Source organism: Diadema antillarum, unplaced genomic scaffold (genome assembly GCF_040938485.1).
Source record: "Diadema antillarum isolate AM-2024a unplaced genomic scaffold, OU_Dant_1.0 seq00000484_RagTag, whole genome shotgun sequence".
Lineage (NCBI taxonomy): Eukaryota > Metazoa > Echinodermata > Echinoidea > Diadematoida > Diadematidae > Diadema > Diadema antillarum.
Window position 1 is genome coordinate 692,823 of NW_027271447.1, and position 20,587 is coordinate 713,409.

Consider the following 20,587-nt stretch of genomic DNA (forward strand, 5'->3'; position numbering starts at 1 on the left):
CTGTATCCGGATTATCCTTCTTCAGATTACTAAGATACCCCCACCAAAGAGAGAAAGAAAGAGAGAGAAAAAAAAGAAAGAAAAAAAGGAATAATCCTTCAAAAGCAGGATTCTGGTGGTGACGTCATTCTGTTAATCATTGCTAAAGGGAAAATAATTATGTTTAACAAAAGACATCATAAAATACACATCCCCTCCGGCGAAGCATAACCTGCATGTTTTCCTGAAATGTCTTTTATTAATCATATTAGTAACGTGGAAACGATGCCGCAACAAACCACCCAACTCTCTGAGAACCAACGCCTTCATCAAATGATCCTTAACCTTGTACAAGTTGACTATGGTAAATAGATAGTAAAGAAATTCTTTACTGGAATGATATCAAACAACAATTCATTTGAATTGACTCCTACCCCCCCCCCCCCCTCCCCTTTATAACGTGCCATAATAGTATAGCGACTTTTAGCGATGTTTAGCAATAAATAGCAACATTTGAGCGAATGTTTGCAAAAGTGTTTGCGCAAAGGAGTTGGCGAATATTTGCGACCGCAAGCAAATATTAGCGACAGTTCTTGAGAAGATCAGCAACTATTTGCCGATCCTTTCATTTACCACTATTTGTGAATGTTTGGGAACTTTTGCTAACTCCTAGAAAAGTACCAGGCGAATCTATATAATCATGGACCTAACCCTTAAAAAAAAGGGTGAGCAAACGTTCCCACGCATTCCGATATCTTCAGAATGCAGTCGAAGAATATTTTCGGGATGGATTTCCAGAATATGATGGAAACGAACTTCTGCCAGGAAGAGGCCCAGCATGCTGCTGCCCTTGAAGATCTGCTTTGCCTATAGCTGCTGCTGCTACAACTATCGTCCGAATTAAGAGAAAGAATTAAAGAAGATGAAGAGAAAGAAGAAAGGACGAAGGAAAGAAAGACTGTTTGGGTCAGAGAATACCTTACTTCTTCCGCATGGCGACCCCAATGGCAAATTTCTCTCAATATGTTGATTTCATACAGTAAGCATATAACGGTTACTTGTCGGTAGCATCGGTGAAGTAGACGGAACGTCAGCGACACCGTCTTGCAACCGTTTGTACAGACTTAAGACTGTTTTGCAAACGCATGCAACTATTTGCGGAAAACTAAATTCGCTAAAAGCTCGCAAGCATTCGCGCTCAGTGAGATACCCCCTTAAACGGATTGGTATTGACAGAACGGCGTGTGAAATTCATGTATCAGCGCATACCGATACCGATACATCCATAATGGGAGGGAAAATCCCTTTTCTTGCTAATCAACCGTAACGTGGTAAAAAAGTCAGACAGCTGATGAATGGCTTATAGATATGTGTTGATGACCCATGCGTTATTCGTGCGTCATTTCTATTCAAGAGTCCTCCAAGGCTCCAACAACAGGGGCCGCGGAGCGTTTGTTAGTGTGCATGTATGTGTGCGTGCGTGTGTGTGTGTGGGGGGGGGGGGGAGGGGGGGGGGGTTAGTGCTCGTAGTTTATCGGGTCAAGGGTCAATGTCCTCTATGGCTAATCAGACTGTTTCGTTTCTTCTGTACATGCACCAGTTCTGTGAATTATCTACAAAGGATATGGAAAATGGAGAACATCAACCACTGGATATGAAACAACTTGATGTTATTGTGAAGTGTGTAAACAGATGCATCATCATAATTTGAAAGAACACATGTGTGTTAGGAGATATGAAGTAGATTTAGTGCAAAGCTACTGCAATAGCTTATATGTACCTGGCATTTTTTGGTTTATTTTTTTAACATGATTATGATTGATTTCTTCATTTTAATTATATATTGTATTCATGGCCTCTCTGAAAAAACCAAACCGAACCAAACACCCTCACTTGGCTGATAGAGGATAATTTTCCCCCTATTGAATTAAACAGAACATATGGCAAAAGTCCGTTAAAAGAAATCAAAGAGCATTACTGTGTGTAAATTGTCATCCTTGGTGCCACTTCAGATGTACGTCTGTGTCTGAAGCTGTCTTTAACTCAGATAATGATTGGATATGTGATCCCAGTCTACTTTCAGAACTTCCGTTCAGTATATGCCTAGACGAGCCTAAATGTGAGCGAGAGAAGTCAATTAACCATCCTTCTTTGTTATATGCAAATGTAAACGATGAAATTGATCCGTATCCCTCTGAACGCAGTGAGGTAGATGAGAAACTTCAATCTTTATCCTCAAGTAAAGGTCTTGTTATTTCACATCTAAATGTCTGTTCACTAAGCATTTTGATGAGATAAAACTGCTATTATTACATTCTAAAATATATATTTTCACTTTAAGTGAAACTCATTTATTTGATTTGATAATGAGATTTACATAGAGAATTATAATTTAGAAAGATTAGACAGGAATCGATCAGGTGGAGGCATTGCATTGTATATTAATGACAACATCAATTATCATATGAGATATGACTTAATGCATGATAATTTAGAATGGTAGCTGAAATATGCTTAGAAAGACAAAAACCATTTCTAGTTGTAACCTTATATCGACCACCGAATGCAAGATCAGAAATGTTTAGCCTCATACAAGAATGTTTTGAAGTTCTGGAAGACACAGGCTACACTGTAAAAACATCGGTGTTAGATTTAACACCACGGGTGTTAAATCTAACACCGATCAAACTTCAATAAAGGACCACACCCACAGGTGTTAAAAATGCACTGTGATGGTGTTGAAAAGTGTTCACCTGACACTTCGTGGTGTTAATTTGACACTGTATCTGGTGTTATTTTGACACTGTACTGGTGTTAATTAAAAAATGACACCACATGGTGTTGATTTGATATTTGTTGGTGTTAATATCAATGGTTTAACACCCGTCCAGCTTCAAAAAGAGACCACACCAGCTGGTGTTACTTTGGTGTAAATTTATTTTCACATTTTTTTTCAAAAATCTAGTATTTTAATGTAAAATTCTTGATCGTCTTGTTGAAATTAATAATCAACAAGAAGTGCAGTTACTAAGAAACTCTTCAATAAACAGTTTAAAATTTGGAAATGACACCCGGAGGTGTTAATTTAACACCATAAATGAGCACCGAAAATTTAACACCAGCTCGGTGTTCACTATTTAACACCGGACTTTTTGCAGTGTATGAATATATCATCCTTGGAGACCTTAATTGTGACATGCTGTCGAGTCCTAAGAAGTGGCAGGCAGAAAAATTATCTGATATTGTAAATTATTTTAATTATCGACAAATAATAAAAGATCCGACTAGAGTAACAGATTTATCTCAAACACTAATTGATGTGGTTATAACAAATGATTGTTCAAAAATCCAAGATTCGGGGATTGTGCAGTTAACAATCAGTGACCATTATATGGTTTACTTTACGTCAGAGGTAGGCAAAAAGAAAAGCCACAAAAGCATAAGTTTAAGTATTTTCGAAATTGGAAAAAGTGAACTGGGATGTTGTAAAACAAGAGTTTAATGAACTGAAGTGGGAGAATGTTTTGACATGTTCTGATTGCCAGATTTCTTGTGACAATTTATATCAAACTATCACAGATAAAATTGAAAAACATGCTCCCCCAAAGAAATGCCGAATAACAAATAAAATTTCTCCCTGGATGACATCTGAAATACTGGGTCTGATACGAGAGAGGGACGAAAAGAAAGTGAAAGCAAAAAATTCCTGTTCAGAAAAGGATTGGTATGAATACAAATCGGTCAGAAACAAAATCACGTCAATAATTCGCAAACGAAAACGTGAATTCATTGCATCATGTATCAATGAGAATAATGGAGATCGAAATTCGATGTGGGCGTCACTCAAGCATTTACTACCAAACAAAATAACGCACTCTCTGGTCAATTCAGTCAAACTAGGTGATGGTCACTACGTCACAAACCCCAAAGAAATTGTAAATGCATTTAATACCCACTTTGTTAATGTAGGTAAGAATGTTCAGAATGAAATACCTCACGCGGAAAAGTCTGCATTGGATTTCCTTACTCAATTAGAAGATTCATTTCAGTTTCATGAGGTTTCAGTTCAGAAGGTCACTGATCTGTTGAAAAGTCTCCCCAAGGGCAAAGGTTGTGGACCTGATAATATATCAGCCGAATTAATTCATGAAATATTACTATATATAGTTGTATACGGCCCTCTTCGTCATATCATAAATTTATCTCTGAAGAGTGGGGATGTACCAGAAAACTGGAAAATTTCAAAAGTAAGTCCCATATTTAAAAAAGGTAGCAGAGAAGTTATGGACAACTGTAGACATATTTCCCTTATGTCTGTAGTAGCTAAAGTTATTGAGAAGATAGTATTTGAACAAATACATAAATATGTCACGGATAAAAAAATCGTAATCGAAAACCAATGGGGTTTCCGACCACATCACTCCACCTATACTGCAGTTTTGAATACAACAGAAGATGTTTTAAATAATGTGGATGAAGGATTGCTTACTGGCATGGTAATGTTAGATTTAAAAAAAGCTTTTGATAGTATAGTTCATCAGATTCTTCTGGATAAACTCCATTTCATTGGCATACGGGGTACTACCCACCAAGTGGTTTAAGTCATATTTGTCCTCTCGTTCTCAGTATGTTTACATGAATGGAATACGATCGGAGCAGGCTACAGTTGAATGTGGGATACCACAAGGGTCTGTACTCGGCCCGTTACTGTTTTCATTATACATTAATGATCTCGGTAAAGTAGTACAAAAATCGAAATTATCATTGTATGCTGATGATATTTGTATATATTACAGTTCCAAAAATGTACCTGAAATTAAGTCAAGTCTTGAAAGTGAATTACAAGCTATATCGAAATGGCTTGCTTGCAAGAAACGTAAGTTGAATTTAGTAAAATGTGAATTTTTACTAAATGGTACACGAAATCGCATGAAGAAGGTAGATAAAACAATTACAATATCATTAGATAGTGATGTGATTAAGAGAGTAAAAACTACAAAATATCTTGGCATTGTTATCGATGAGTATTTGGAATGGGGAGCACATGTTAAACACATGAAGACCAAGATTGTTAAATGTGTATACCTTTTAAAGAGGATTTGATCGTGTATATCTCAGAATGAAGCGCTGATACTGTATAAAACTTTGATACAATGTCATTTGGATTATTGTGATGGAGTTTGGGGAAACACTAGAAAGGGGCATATTGAACAGTTAAATCTATTACAAAAACGAGCACTTAAGATTGTGCTTATGGTGAATAAAAGATACTCAACGGAACAACTTTTCCACCAACTTAAGATTAAAAGAGTTATTGAGAGGATTAATCAAAGAATGTTATTTTTTATGCTTAAAATCTTATATAGGGTGGTCCCTGACTATATAAGTCGCAGATTTAGTTTTCGAAATCCTCATTATAGTACGCGGAAGTCAGAATACAGCATCATTCTGTGTTCCTCGAGCCAAAACATGGGAAAAGATGATTAGGATACAGGGGGGCAGTGGCCTGGAATAATCTAACTACTGATCTCAAAAGTATAAGATTTATATCTATTTTCGAGAAAAAAAAAGAAATTGTTTAGAATGACATGACAGATAAATCATACATACGTGTTTTTTTTAAGTATTGCATATAATTCCATATTTGTTGTTGTTGTTGTTGTTCATTTTCCATCTGTGAAGATGGCTGGATAGCCCATATTCAGCTACACTAAGCTGGTCTTCCATGGGGTCCACTTGGATGTGGGGTGGTGACAGTTCACCGGGTTAGACACCCTGCTCTTTGCGATGAATGAATGAAGCGGGATCTTTTACGTGCACATCTAGAGATAATTATAACCACGAAGTATCCAAACTTTTAGAATTGATAATAACCTTTGAGCGAATCATTTGATTTTCCCAACGCTTTCACTGAATATTCTATTCAATCTTTTCAATCTTCACCCGAAGAAACAACTTTCATACGCATTATATACATGCACGACTTTTGCGACTGCTCGAGGATCAGATTACATAAATATCTTGAATATGGACAGAACTGTATAGTATAGCTGAAGCATTTGACAACCAGCAAGACGCAAAATTAACTGTCAATATTCTCTTCGGAGAAAAAGAAACAGGTCCACGGCTGGGTCGAGCAACGTATAATGTAGATAGTAGGGGAAGGTAAGAAATCAACCTACTGCTATAGGGGAAGTGTCCACAAAGTAAATGTGGATCTATGGACGTGTAAAAAAAAAAAGAAAATGAGAAATATGAACATTAACGTGTTATATTCATATTATTGATAACGATTGAAGTGAAACTGAAAGAAAGATTAGAAAGGAGAGGAATACATAAAATATGACTGAAATCAACTGATTAAATGAAACTTTGAAATAAAGATGGAATCATGAAATCAATAATTATTCAACAGTGAAATATGGGAATTTGACGTTTATAAATGCGGTATGAATCACAAAACAGAACTTGTTTATGTTGATTGAATTCGAAGGTTTAATGTTTAAAGTTGTGTGCCTATAAATGAAATTGAAATTGGTAGGCCTACTTGAGACGAAATTGAACGTCCATCCAGCGAGCGCGAAATTGAATGCAAAGTTTTGCGTCGTTAAGTTGAATGAATTTTTCACTAAACTGTGTGAAATAGAATTTGAAAGGAATGACATGAGACGAACTTAAATGATCAAAGAAAAAAAAATGAATCGTGAGAGCAGAGCGTTGACGAAAATCACTTGAATATGAACGCCTTCACATTGATCTGAATGCAAATCTGCTAAAGTTGGGCGGGAAAACCGCAGAATATGATCAGTTCCAATATTGTTTTCATATTTTTCGTCCAGTACTTACACATACTCAAAGAAGCAGAACTGCCAGCACGTTGAAATAGGCTCAAGATATTGCTACAAATGCGATTGTACTGTAATGCGAATGTCATTAATGAGTGGTCGACCTATACAATACAACCTGTAATACCTGTACAATTACTTATCAAATCTTTAGAAGCCAGTGCTCTTAGATTCGGACACATTCCGAGACTGGAGATCCAGCGTCGAGATCGCTTTTTCGTGTCTTGTATTGACAAACCTTCATCAATTTTAGTTAAGGGGTGTTGCAAGAAATTCGAGTTGCAATCAATCGCAAATATCTATTGCAAACTTTTTTTCTTCTAATTAAATTCAATTTATTCTCAGATTTCTCAATGAACAAATGTACATAAAATGTAATAACATGAAGTGAATCATAATATCCGGCTTGGATGCACAGTAGATTGATATAAACATATAAAACATGGCGGTCAATCTTCGTAGGTTTGGCTCTATGTATAACGCTAAAGAACTAACCTACTTAAAAGCGAGCTTGTTAAGCGTAGGTCCCATATTCTGAGCAGAGTGGAAGATACAGATGAGGAGCACGGATGCAACATAGGGCCAAAATAAAGAAAACAAAAATGAAAGGCAAAAATACACGAGGCAATATCATAATCTTCTCATACAATACAAATAGTGATAAACAGACAACCACATTCTGCAAACGTAGGAACAGTTGATTTAGCAATGTTGACTTAGCAACATATTTAAACGTGTCTATAGCGGCCACTCAAGGAAGACGAAGAGGTGGCCGCTATAAATAGTGTCTTAAAAGTGGCTTTCCTCTGGGAGGGATTTTCTTTTAGTGGCCGATACGGCAGGTGGCCGCTAAGACAGGTTTGACTGTATAAATAAATGAATAAATAGATATAGATATACTACTAATTATCTTTTTTTTTAAATTTTGGTAATGACATACTGCATTGGGTAGTAGAAGGCTTCACGGTGCACCACGTATTCTTTCTAGGGTAAGTGTGTGGCCCTGAAAGGGCCTACCCAATCTCTGTGGCGTTACTTGGGTAGGCCCTTTTCAGGGCCACACACTTACCCAATAGAAAGATTACGTGCACGGTGCACCGTGAAGCCTTCTACTACCCAACGTTCTACCACCACGGAAGCCTTCAAAGATTTCGACATACTGCATATAACATAGTACACATATTATGCCTGCATGGTGTATTTATATAAACATAATATTTATACGAATATATCATATATATATATATATATATATATTTTTTTTTTATTTATTTATTTATACAGAAGTATTGGAACAAGTTCACGTGGTTGACTGCAGGTTCATCCGTATTTATTGCAACTCTGAGTTTCATGCAACCTCCGTGAGGTGCAATCATCAGGCAATCATTGCCTGATGATTGCACCTCACGGAGGTTGCATGAAACTCAGAGTTGCAATAAATACGGATGAACCTGCAGTCAACCGCGTGAACTTGTTCCAATACTTCTGTCTAAAGCATTTCCTTTGAGGATATCGAGCACTCTTCATAGTAGGATAGAATCACCAAGTGTATATATATTTATGTATATACACACATATATGAGATATTATATATATATATATATATATATATATATATATATATATATGTACATGTGTATATAATGATATTAGTTGGTCAGATGTCGCAGTAAGGTAACCATGAAGAGTAACGCTCCTCAAATTTCAACAAAGTTTACGGTATATCAAGGAGATACTATACGCGTATTACCTAGTACCTCTTTGCTCTGACAGACCACAATTTCATATTATACTTCCGGTAATGGGAAGTTTAGAGTTACAGTGGTGGAGTGCATGATAGAGTCATATGTAATCATATATCATGTAGCATGATATCATATCTCCGAGAGATCTGGCATGATGCTTAGTGTTTCGTTTTTCAATGATGTTTACTTGGTGTGAGAAGTGTGCGATGTATCTCGGGAGTCTAGCACTGATGAAAGTGAGTCAAGAGACCGAAATGCATTGATGAGAGTAAACTTTGATGATTTATTCTCAAATTCCAAGCTTAGATCTCTTGGAAGAGTTATTTTCAGCACAATCTCACATCATTGGCCAATAGATGTTATATAGGCCTAATCATTTGTAATTCAGCCTCTGACTGCGATCAATGATTATTTTGTTGAATAAAGATACCATTAAAAATGATAATAATAATGCGCTGTGATACTGAAGAAGATTTGAATCAAATGCTGAGAGAGTATAGGCCTATGTCAGCACGCAGCTCGACGCTATAATGACAGTTATAGCCCAAGAGAGATCTGCGCCCATTTTGCTAGAGACTCGACGTGCGATTAATCGCAACTTCACATCACACGCAAGTATCGCCCGCAACTTGGGTTTGATTTTGGGAGTTGCATTTAAACGCAAAGTTTCTATAGCAACGGGGCCCTGGGCCCTGTATCATGAAACCTGTTATCAATAACAAGTTACGATAGTTGATAAAATGGTATAAGCTACTGAAATCCTTGCATTTGATTCGCTGAGAGCAAATTTGTCATATAAATCTGGCAGTTGTTATGATACTGATAACACGTTCTATGAAACGGGACCCCGAATTATCTCTTAATATCTTCAGTTATGGTCTTCTATAGCATCTCAGACTTCCATAACTGGAGATCTTCTCCTCTAACACATCTAAAGCTGAATCCTGATTGGATTAATCTATATCTAAACATATTTAGATTAAGTACTAGTACATAAGTTGCCAGGAGAACCGGGGTGTGGTGTGATTCAAGTTAGTTTGCTGTTCTTTGGCGTACAGAAATAATAAGAACGGAGAAGGGACGTGCAGATGTGAGTGAGCGTTGTATTATCCAAGATGATTATAGCTGGATAGATTGGGACAGGAAAAGGGCGCATACACGTATGGGCTTGCATTATGTCCTAAGATGAGACGAACAAAGCGATGTATAAACTCAGGAACAGGGCAATCTTGTCATAAAGGAAGTGGTTTTACAGAGGAGAGACAATTTAGAGGGGCTACTTGGAAGACAAGTGAGGTTTGATTTGATTCGATTTGATTTCTGCTTTTTCACAAAGTAAATTTAATCCAACAAAAAAAAAATCCAAAATGAATACATTGGACAAAGAATGAATATTGTTATGTGTAATCATGTATATACGTAATTTGTAACCATACACGAACAAAATGGAAAATCGTTGATTATTCAATCAAATTATTGGGAACAAATGCAGGAGGCTGCAATCTTACGTAAGCAGAAGCTTGATTTTGGATTTTGATGACGGTCTCAGAGAATGCGTTGTTCTGGTTTTTTTTTTAATCATTACAAATAATTTTATTTCAGGTTGCTTCAGATCGGGTCGGAGAGTTATGTATAGTCCGAAGAGGGCAGTGAACTTTATGTACCTATGATAACCTTTTAGTACCTCCTTGGTATACTATATACATAGTACAAGGAAATAGAGTGCATGCACTCTCTGCGTGCACTTCTAAATCCGGTGACCGGGACTGATAATGATGTGGTTTAATGACGTTGAAAAGGCCCTGTTAAGTTAGTTGCTAATATAGATTTAGTGTATCCTCACTGCTATACAGAATTAAAGTAGGGCCTAATAAATTATTGTAGGCTTCTTTCTTATAAATTGAGGTCATGGAGATTTGATGTTTAGAGTAATTTTTTGCTAGTCTTTTATGTGTCTGCTAATCTATCATATGGGTAATACGTACTACTTATTACAATACCCTTGGTGCCATGAGGTTTCGTTTCTCATATTAGTTCTTTTGTTTCATAAGTATACAGGTATTTGTACCAATACATAATATGGAAATGGAGATAATTTCATAGGGATCAAGGAGATAGACTGACTTGGTCAGATTTTTGTTTTTGTACATGTATCTCTGATTCTTGTGTTCATAGTTTCCACTATACAATCTGGACACATTTTTTTTTGTAATCATGTGAAAACCGCTCTATCTAATCTTGTAAATATTTTGATTCTGTATGATTGATTTGTTGATTTGATCAATAAAGACTTAAAGAAAGAAAAATATATAAATTGAGGTCATTGGTACCGATGCTTTGTTTCGTTATAACTATCAAACTTTCGTTGTAATAACTAACCGTAGTTCATAGCTAACTTCTTTTTATTTTTTCTCTCTGGTGGCCCGTTCGGGTCACCAGAGATCACAGGTTCACATCTCATTTAAAGATTTAGTGGCCCATTCGGACCACTAAATCTTTAATTCTGAAATTTCAGGGACGCGAAAAAGAATTGTAGTGGCCCGAAATAAACGAAAACACACAACAATCCATTTTGGATCGTCAGTGCCTCTTCGGGCAACCAAAAGATAGCATTTTGAAAATTTGGTGGCCCGACATCAATTTTTAGTGGCCCTGTCCCCGGGCCACCGCTAATGTCGAGCCCTGCATAAAGAGCGTACAGGCTGAAAACACGCATCTTTTGTGAATATTGCTTTGTATTTTGTGTACTGACATGGGTATTGTCACACATTCAACAGTATAACTGCACATACACTTGGAAACAAAAGTCGTATGCTCGTCAACATCAGATTTGACGACTGTTTGATGTATACGCGTTGTACTCGCACGCTGCGTGAAAAACGCGCGAAAAGAGATTTGAAAGACCGCAGAGTTTGATTGACCGATTTTATTTCAGATTCCATCAGATTAATTAAAAAAAATGTCATTACAAAGTATACATCAATAAAACATTAATAACATAAATATAACATTAATTGCAGAACTTTCAACATGTTACATGAATGCAATATTTATAGAACAGAAATAAGGGAAGATCACAAAGCTCTGACAGTGGATCATCCCAGTACGTCATTAATATAGTAAAGATAATAATATAAAAATGAAAATTTATAGAACAAAATTTTGCTAACAATACTTGCGCGTAAAGTACATTGTAATAGATATTAGCGAGCTTTAAGATTCAAGATTCAAGATTCAAATTAGATTAGATTGGATTAAATTAGATTAGATTTAGATAAGCGACGCGAACGCTATAGACGAACGCTATACAATAGACGACGCGAACGCTATAGACGACGCTATCATAGGGAAAAAATGGTGTTCTGCACATGCGCGAAACAGCTGTTTCTATTGTCCAATTAGAGAGGAGGCGTCGTCTTGTTTTGTTTTATTGTGTTGTTGTGAGGGTTTGTTTGTTTTTTGTTTTGTTTTTTCATTTTTCCACCTGAGAAGATGGCTGGATAGCCCAGGCACTAGCTGGTCTTCCATGGGTTCCAGTCCTGGAGGTTCCAGTAGTGTGGTTATGCACTCTGCTCTTCGCAATGAATGAATGAGGCGGCATCTTCATTGTCTTCTACGTGCATGGCACACTGGACTTCCATTTTATGTTCTATCCGAGGGACAGAATGTTTTTTTGCCTCTTACTAAAAGGGACGGTATGATTTACACACAACATTGCTCAGTTATGTTGTAGACTCTGGAATCGAACCCGGGTCTTTTGGATCTGGAGGCAGACGCGCTACCGACTGAGCCAGATCGCAGATCTTAACTCGCCATTGTGATGGAGACGATAATGCTGCCTATCATCACGATCACAGGAAACATTCAAAGTGAGGGAAACCCATATTCTTCATTAGACCGTTTTTGTAAAACTTTCAGATTCTATGTATACTTTGTTCACAAAAGTTGCCCTTAACAACCACAAAGCTTGACGGAGGCTTGCCTGACATAGCAACAACTACTGCTCATGGAACTTAATCGAATTCGTTACAAGGCTGTTGGAAAAGAATCATCCATACAATTGTAATAAATTGCAGAAACGGTCTATTTGCACGATTTCCACAGACAATAATTATGTACAGTACGTGTACCCACGTTCGGGTATGATAGCCAGACTGCACAAAATAATTATTACACTGCAATGACGAACGCTGTAAATCATCACAATTTCATCACGTATACAACACTTTTATGTCTTCCTCTCATCCATCGAGGTCTGAAATGGTTTCGGTTCGGCTAGCCCTGTTCGTTGAAAGCCCACCAAATGTGTTTCAGTTCGGCTATATCCTTGTTCGTTGAAAGACCATCAAATGGTTTCTGTTCGGCTAGCCCTTTTCGTTGAAAGCCCACCAAATATGGTTTCAGTTCGGCTATATCCTTGTTCGTTGAAAGCCCATCAAAAAGTGGTTTCTGTTCGGCTACAGCCCGGCTGTTCGTTGAAAGTCCATCAAAATGTTTCTGTTCAGCTGTATAGTCCTGTTTGTTGAAATGACATTGACATTCATCGAGCGTTTTGTCGTTGTTGTTTTTTTGGTCCAAGACACTGGATTTGCTCTCAGCCAATCAGATGCAAGGATTTCAGTAGCTTAAAACAATTTGTCAGAAAAAAATATCTGACAAAACGCTTGATGAAATGCCTCCCCCGAACGTGCATATGTCACGCACGTCTTCACATATTACCAATTTACCAATTACCAATTACCCTTTTTTTTAAAGTTCAATGGAAAAGAGTCAGATAAAAAAAACAAAAACAAAGGAACCTCATCAAATGTTCCACATGATGATTTACATTGAAGCAGAAAGGTTGCTGCTTGGTTGCGTTACAGAAAAATTCCACTTCATAGTTGTAAACACATTCAGGTTTATCATATCTTTAATGGCAAAACCCCTTGGGGAAAAAAGTTGGTTATACGTACACTTAAACAAACATGTTTGCGCCATAGACTTATATTGATTGATTGATTTTGATTTCATTTCTGAATTTCTTTTTCATACATAAATGAAATCAAAGTCAATTGAACGAACTAATTGAGCACGGTATAATATGAATATTAAATAGTGCCAAAGACTAATTTGAATAGCGCCAAAGACTAATATTGGTTCCAATCAAATTGTAATATGCAAGTTAGATAAGGTGACGTCGTCGCCCAGTAGCTCAGATACCTTTGCCATATACTTTGAACGTAAACTCATGTATTTAATGATCCAATTTTGTAATTGCAAAAATCCAATTTGTAATCAATAGATCAATAAATCTTTGTCAAATTATTCAGCTCCACCACGAAAGTTTCATGCAGTCAGTGCATATAATTCCACTTTGTAAGTCAATTTCAAATTTCAAACGAGGATATTTTGTGAAAATTTCGGCGCCCACGCCAATAGGGAGTTTGCGAGGCGATGAAATCAGCAGATCTAATTTACATATGGATGTTTGCAATCGACATCGCTGTCTCCCGAAAAGATATGAGAAATTCAATTTCTAAAACTTCCTTTGACGTATAAGGAAGGTTTGTCTAAGTAAAATCTCTGACTTTTCGAACATAAAGTGGAAGCTCCCCAGTGCGTTTGTCCGCACTTTTATACAATATCATCTTAGCACACACAGCTCGGAGAGTTTCCTATTACACAGTGAAACACGCCGACCCGATTTCAAATACTGCTATATAGTTTGATCTATAAATATCCATGACGGAAAACATAATATAGGCCTTCATACACATATGGGTGTGCCTAATATACAAAGATTTACAGCAAAAGTGACGTCATGAAGGAGAAATTCTAAAACAGATCTACGAAAAGGGAATGCAGTGAAACTTTATCTGACCATTTAGTGCATGCTATACACTGCCATGAAACGGCACAAACACCAGGAGGATACAGTGGATGTTAAAAATGCCATGACAATGCCAACAGGTAGGCCTGCACAAGAGTGACACGACATTAGTTTGCTCCTGCGACAATTGCTCCGGTCTTATTTTCTTTAAGGACTTAGAGGGTTGGGGCTGTGTGATCAATAGGGTTTTAGGTTTAGTTTGACGTGATGATTAGGATGAGGGTTAAGGTAATGTTTGTGGGTATAATTTATGTGAGGCTTAGTATGCAGATATTTCATGGGAGCAATATGGCCGCAGGAGCAAATGTCACGGAACCTGCACAAGAAATTCTCGACAATAGCACTGTCCTAAACATTTCACGGGTTGTGTGTGACCAATCTCATATTCTCATGAAAGCAGATAAAACTCACAAATTCAATCTATTTTCATTTTGTCATATCTATCAAAGACTTTCATTTTCAATAGTTTTGTCCTGTCCATTATCTCTAACACGCCACGTCCATGTGTGCTTACCCCAGGCCGTAACCTTCGATACTGCCACGCTCATGTTCCATTAGATAGCGTACTGTGGAATGTAAAACGTTCCTGTTAACTTCCTGTTAGTAGATAGCAGTCATTGCCAGTGTCTGTATCGTACGCATGAGTATGACCACCGTGCACCGAACACCTCGGCATTTTAATGTGGCGCTTGTCTATTCAGAAATCTCTTGTCGGAGTCATTCTGACGTATAATTCCTCCAAATCAATGTCACTGTGAGTGATAAAAGCTTTACCTGCAAATTGTCGGTAATCGACAAGACAGGAAGTTTTTTTTGTTGTTGTTGCTTTTTTTAGTCATTTTAAGTCACTTCCTTAAAGAGTATATTTTGGATGTTAATTATTATACATTTCCGGCCTTTCATATCATAGTTATTTCGACCAAATAACTACACATTTTTTTTTTTTTCAATTTGGGACAAAATTCGAATGACTGACATCGAAATAATAACCCTAAAATGAGCATTCCATTTAATCTATGCACAGTTATGCGATTTCATGATTTTGTAAGACAGAAGTGTTATACATGTATATAGGAGGATTAAAATATGTGCAAATGTATCACTCAAACTTGCCCTGGCTTTCCGAGTGGGAGCCTTCAAGCATTGAAGTATGTAAAGAGGAAAACATGCTTGGTATTGAGGTTTTGAATATTGTTTACACCATGGGAGCAGTCAATGGTTCACTCTCCAAGACATATCTGCTAAGATGCCTACAATGACACGGCAAGAAATTGACCGATGAAAAGACTGATGTATGTAACAGAAATAATGATAATGATGATTTAAAAAAAAACAGTACGGAAAATGTAAACATCACTGCACATTCCCATCTTGTTTTTTGACTAAAAAGTTTGCAAGTCAATGATACATCTATGACGTGCATGTATACATTACTGGTTTTACGAAATTGAGACTTGCGACTTCCAATAATGGTGATGTCATGATCATTAAGTTAGCATTTTTAAGATTGTTGAACTTGATATGATTTGTAGATAAAAAAATCAAATATGAATATGAATGATCTCTGTAAATTTTGATAAAACCCCCCAGAATTTAACAGAAAAGAAATTGGGAAGTCACAAAAACCCCAAACTGAACAGCTGCAGCATCTCGGCAGTGATGTATGAGATTAATTGCTGAAAATATGACCTTGTATTATTGAAAACGAAATTAAAACTAACATTTATGACATTATCATGCCCTAAACTCGACTAGTGGGAAACTGAAAGCAGATGTTGTGCCACCAAAAAAACCCCACAAAAAACACATAAACAAACAAAAACTAATCTTGTGAAGATGTTGACCATCGCGGTGAATACTATGACGATTGGGGAACAGATGAAGAGTTTGTTCGCAAAAACCGATAAGTCCATTTTTGAAGATTTTGAAGTACCGTATCTGTCATAAAGTACAAAATAATACCTTTTAAATGATATATTGGTCACTACATATAAAGGTACATTTTTGAAGTTAAGGTCAAAAGAAGCAAAAATTTTCTTATTATTCTCTTCATTTTTCTTGACCCTTAATCGCAAATATCTCCATTTGGCAAATATGGACTTACCGGTTTTTGCGAACAAACTCTTCAAATTAATCACTTGTCTCGTAAAGAAAAATACTACGAACTACGATTTTCTTCACGAGACAAGTGACTAACTTGTTCCCCAATCGTCAAAAACTAATCTGTCACCAATTAGAATGATATCATGATGCCAGAAATGATCATCTACAACACAAAAATAAACAAGGAAAAGTAGAAATTACGCGGTGCGTAATATATGTCCCCGCCGGAAGTAGCATCTAGTAGCAAAATGTACAATATAGGTAAAAAGATCAAGGTCAAAGGTCAAAGAAGTCAAAGGTCAAAATTCTATGTAGAAGTTTTGAAACCCTCACCTAGTGCCATCACATAAAGCAAACGGAATCGAAATCGGGTTAGAAATAGCGAAGGAGTAGCATTTTGTAGCCAATGTACAATATAGGTAAAAAATCAAGCTCAAAGGTCAAAGAAGTCAACGGTCAAAATTCTGTGTAGAAGTTTTGAAGCCCTCACCTAGTGCCATCACATAAAGCAAATGGAATCGAAATCGGGTTAGAAATGGCGAAGGAGTAGCATTTGATAGCAAAATGTACAATACAGGTCAAAAATCAAGGTCAGAGGTCAAAGAAGTCAAAGGTCAAAATTCTGTGTAGAAGTTTTGAAGCCCTCACCTAGTGCCATCACATAAAGCAAACGGAATCGAAATCGGGTTAGAAATGGCGAAGGAGTAGCATTTTGTAGGCAATGTACAATATAGGTCAAAAATCAAGGTCAAAGGTCAAAATTCTGTGTAGAAGTTTTGAAGCCCTCACCTAGTGCCATCATATAAAGCAAACGGAATCAAAATCGGGTTAGAAATGGCGAAGGAGTAGCATTTTGAACATTTTGATCACACACGGACCGTACGCACAGACGGACGGACGGACAGACAGACAGACAGACAGACGGACGGACACACAGACACACACACATACGAAGCCCGTTTCATAGTCCCCTGCTCGAACTCGTTCGGCGGGGTCAAAAATCCTTCATATCGAATTTGAACCAAGGGGGAAAAAAAAAAAACAAGGTGATTCGCTCAAACATAAATGCTGAATTTGATTGACATTTCGGGAAAGAAAATGTAAAACAAAAATTTTTGAAAAGTCTACAAAAGAATTAATATACTGTAATACATTCACATAATTACAGAAATGTACATATCATCAATCCCCAAACTAACGTGTATCGCTGAACTATTTTGCTAATCAATGTCACTTGCTAATACATGTACTGTAATTCATCAAGTATGTGAATATGATATAACAGTGAATGTAGCTCTGGATGACACAGCATTTCCCATGCTCATACTAAGCACCAGCACTTTAAACTTCAACAAACATAAAACATCACAATGTCACCCCTCAGTAAAACTTAATGTTAGAATCAATACTGATAGCAAATTAAACTTTGTCATCAGATAATGATTAAACAATTAGTAGACTTTACTCGCCAACCCATGACTCCCGACAGACAACTCTAAACGGTAGTGGTCGGCAATTGAGAACACCCCATTACACATCAATTTCCACTATATACTTTTATCACAGTTCCTCTTTTGGCACTAATCAATGTTGACTTATGACATAAATACAAGGAAATGAAGTTATAAAAGGTAAAGGTGCAGGGTAGTATACTATTCCTTATACACACAAGTACTTCTTCTTTTAATGTGAATGCCTGTTTCAGCTATAAATGACTTCCATGTAAACTAAGAAGGAGTTCAAGGTTGTTAAAAATATTATCTACTATCCACATGAACCCGTTGCTTTCCGAGATTACTCAATTTCCCATTGCTTCAAAACAGGGCCACCCGGTTCCCGTAGACAACTGGTTAAAGGACATCAACATTAGTGAAAGTTCCTCTTGAAATGCCAACTAAAATAGTGCTTGTCTTCATGTATTTGTTGACTTGTTCGTGTTTAGGAACACAGCAGGGAGATTTTGTCTCTGAAATGGACCCTTATAAATGTCCCCCACTCAATTCTCTATACCCATAGTCTGTGGCAACCTGCAAAGCACACGTTGTTTGAGGCATCTTTTGAGGTGGTGTCTTTCCATCCGACTGACATAATTAGGACTACAAATTTCTCCCTAACCTTTTAATTAAACAAAATTATAACAACAAATGATGAGAACTAACGCAGAAAACAACTAGGTTTAACCCTATAGTTACGGGCCTGTTCAGCAATAGTATTTGTGATCTTGCTACTACATAATTTCGCTAAAAACTGAACAAATGACAATCTTAAAGCGATAGTACAGTATTGGTGAAGATGAGAATTGGGCTTTTACCTTTTTGCGAGATACCAAGAAAATACTTATGAAATAGTACAGAGCATACCATTTTAAGAGGAATTCAAAGTTTATTTGATGAAAATCGAATGACTGAAACATCCAAAAACAAAGTAAAACAAAGCGATTGTAATAAAGTGTGGGTCCCCCATTTATAAGAATCGCTCTGTTTTGGATATCTCAGCCATTTCAAAACCAATTTTCATCAAATAAACGTTGAATTCCCCATGGAATTACATGCTCTTTCATATTTTATAAGAGGTTTCTCATTATCTCACAAAAAAAAGTTAGACACCTGAAATTAGGTCTCAACTAAAACTATATGATCCCTTTAAGGTTTGACTTGACTATGGTCTTGGAAACAATTCACCTCAGCACCAACGTATGATAAGCAAACTAATGGTCATCTCTTGCAGTAATAATCCATTTGAAATACCATATAAGCGAAAGAAAACCACTGACTCTGATTATGAGTTTGGCATTTTGATGTTATATTTGTTGGAAGCAGGAAAATGTTCCACAGCAAAATATAAACATTATGCAACACCAACACATTGACCAAAACACATACAGGGATATTAGGTAGGACTGCATTAAAACCACAATCTTTTCATTTTATTCCACTTGAGGACCATGAGCAATTAACTTTACATCCAGAAATGAAATGAGATATGCAGGAAATCTGATATCACGGTTTTAAAAAGACCCATAAAACTGAAACTATGTTGATCTTATTTGAAATGAGAACAGTTATCCTGGTATTAAAAAAAAAAAAAAGACACAAAAGTAGAAAACATGACATACTTCACCAGAGGTGAAACCAGCAAAAAAATAAAAAATAGAAAAAAAGATAAAAGTGTACACATTCTTACTATTGTCCACACAAATTTACATCATCATCAGTGAAGGGTTGAGAGTCAGCAAAATCTTTACAAATGCAAATTTTGCCCAACTACACAAAGTACCAACTCCGAGTCGCATAAAAATGTCTACTTTTACAGCATTCAATAACCTATGTCGTACAAACTATCGTAACCTTCGTGAAAGTGTTCTTTACATGTTATGCACAGAAATCTCTGCAGTTGGAAAGGGATGAGTAAAGGGAAAAAAAACACAACAAACAAACACTTGTTCCAGAACAGCTGAAGCAAGGTGAGTATACATGGACAAAGGAAATGAAACAGCCAATGTACTCAGTGTCCTCTTTGTTAGCATCCCTTTGCACCAAACTGCTTCATAGTTTCTGCAACATCCCATTTGTATTGAACTAACTCACTTTTTTTCACAACATCCTATCTGTCTCAAATTGCCTGATTTCTTCTGCAGAATTCCACCTGTATCAAACTGCCATCTGGCTGGCTGAACAAACCTATCATAACTTCCTAACTTTTCTTTTCACAATCTGAGCTACATAGAAGTCTCAAAATGAGTTGAAAGTATTGACGTTCTCATTATAAAAAAATAAAATAAATAAATAATGCTGCAGCCATGAATGGAATGTTGTCAATTACAGACTTCACAAAGGAAAAATTTTCAGGCCAACTTGAGAATGATGTCGATTATTATCTTGATAAATAAACAGTACATTTCCACACTCAGCTTAGTATAAATCCTTATGCGAGACCCCCTGGGAAGGAGTTCTGCAAACAAAATACTGTGAAACCAGTAATATTTGCGGCATTAAAGTTTCACGACTTGTAGCCAATGGCCTTTTCGCGGCATGAAAGTTTCA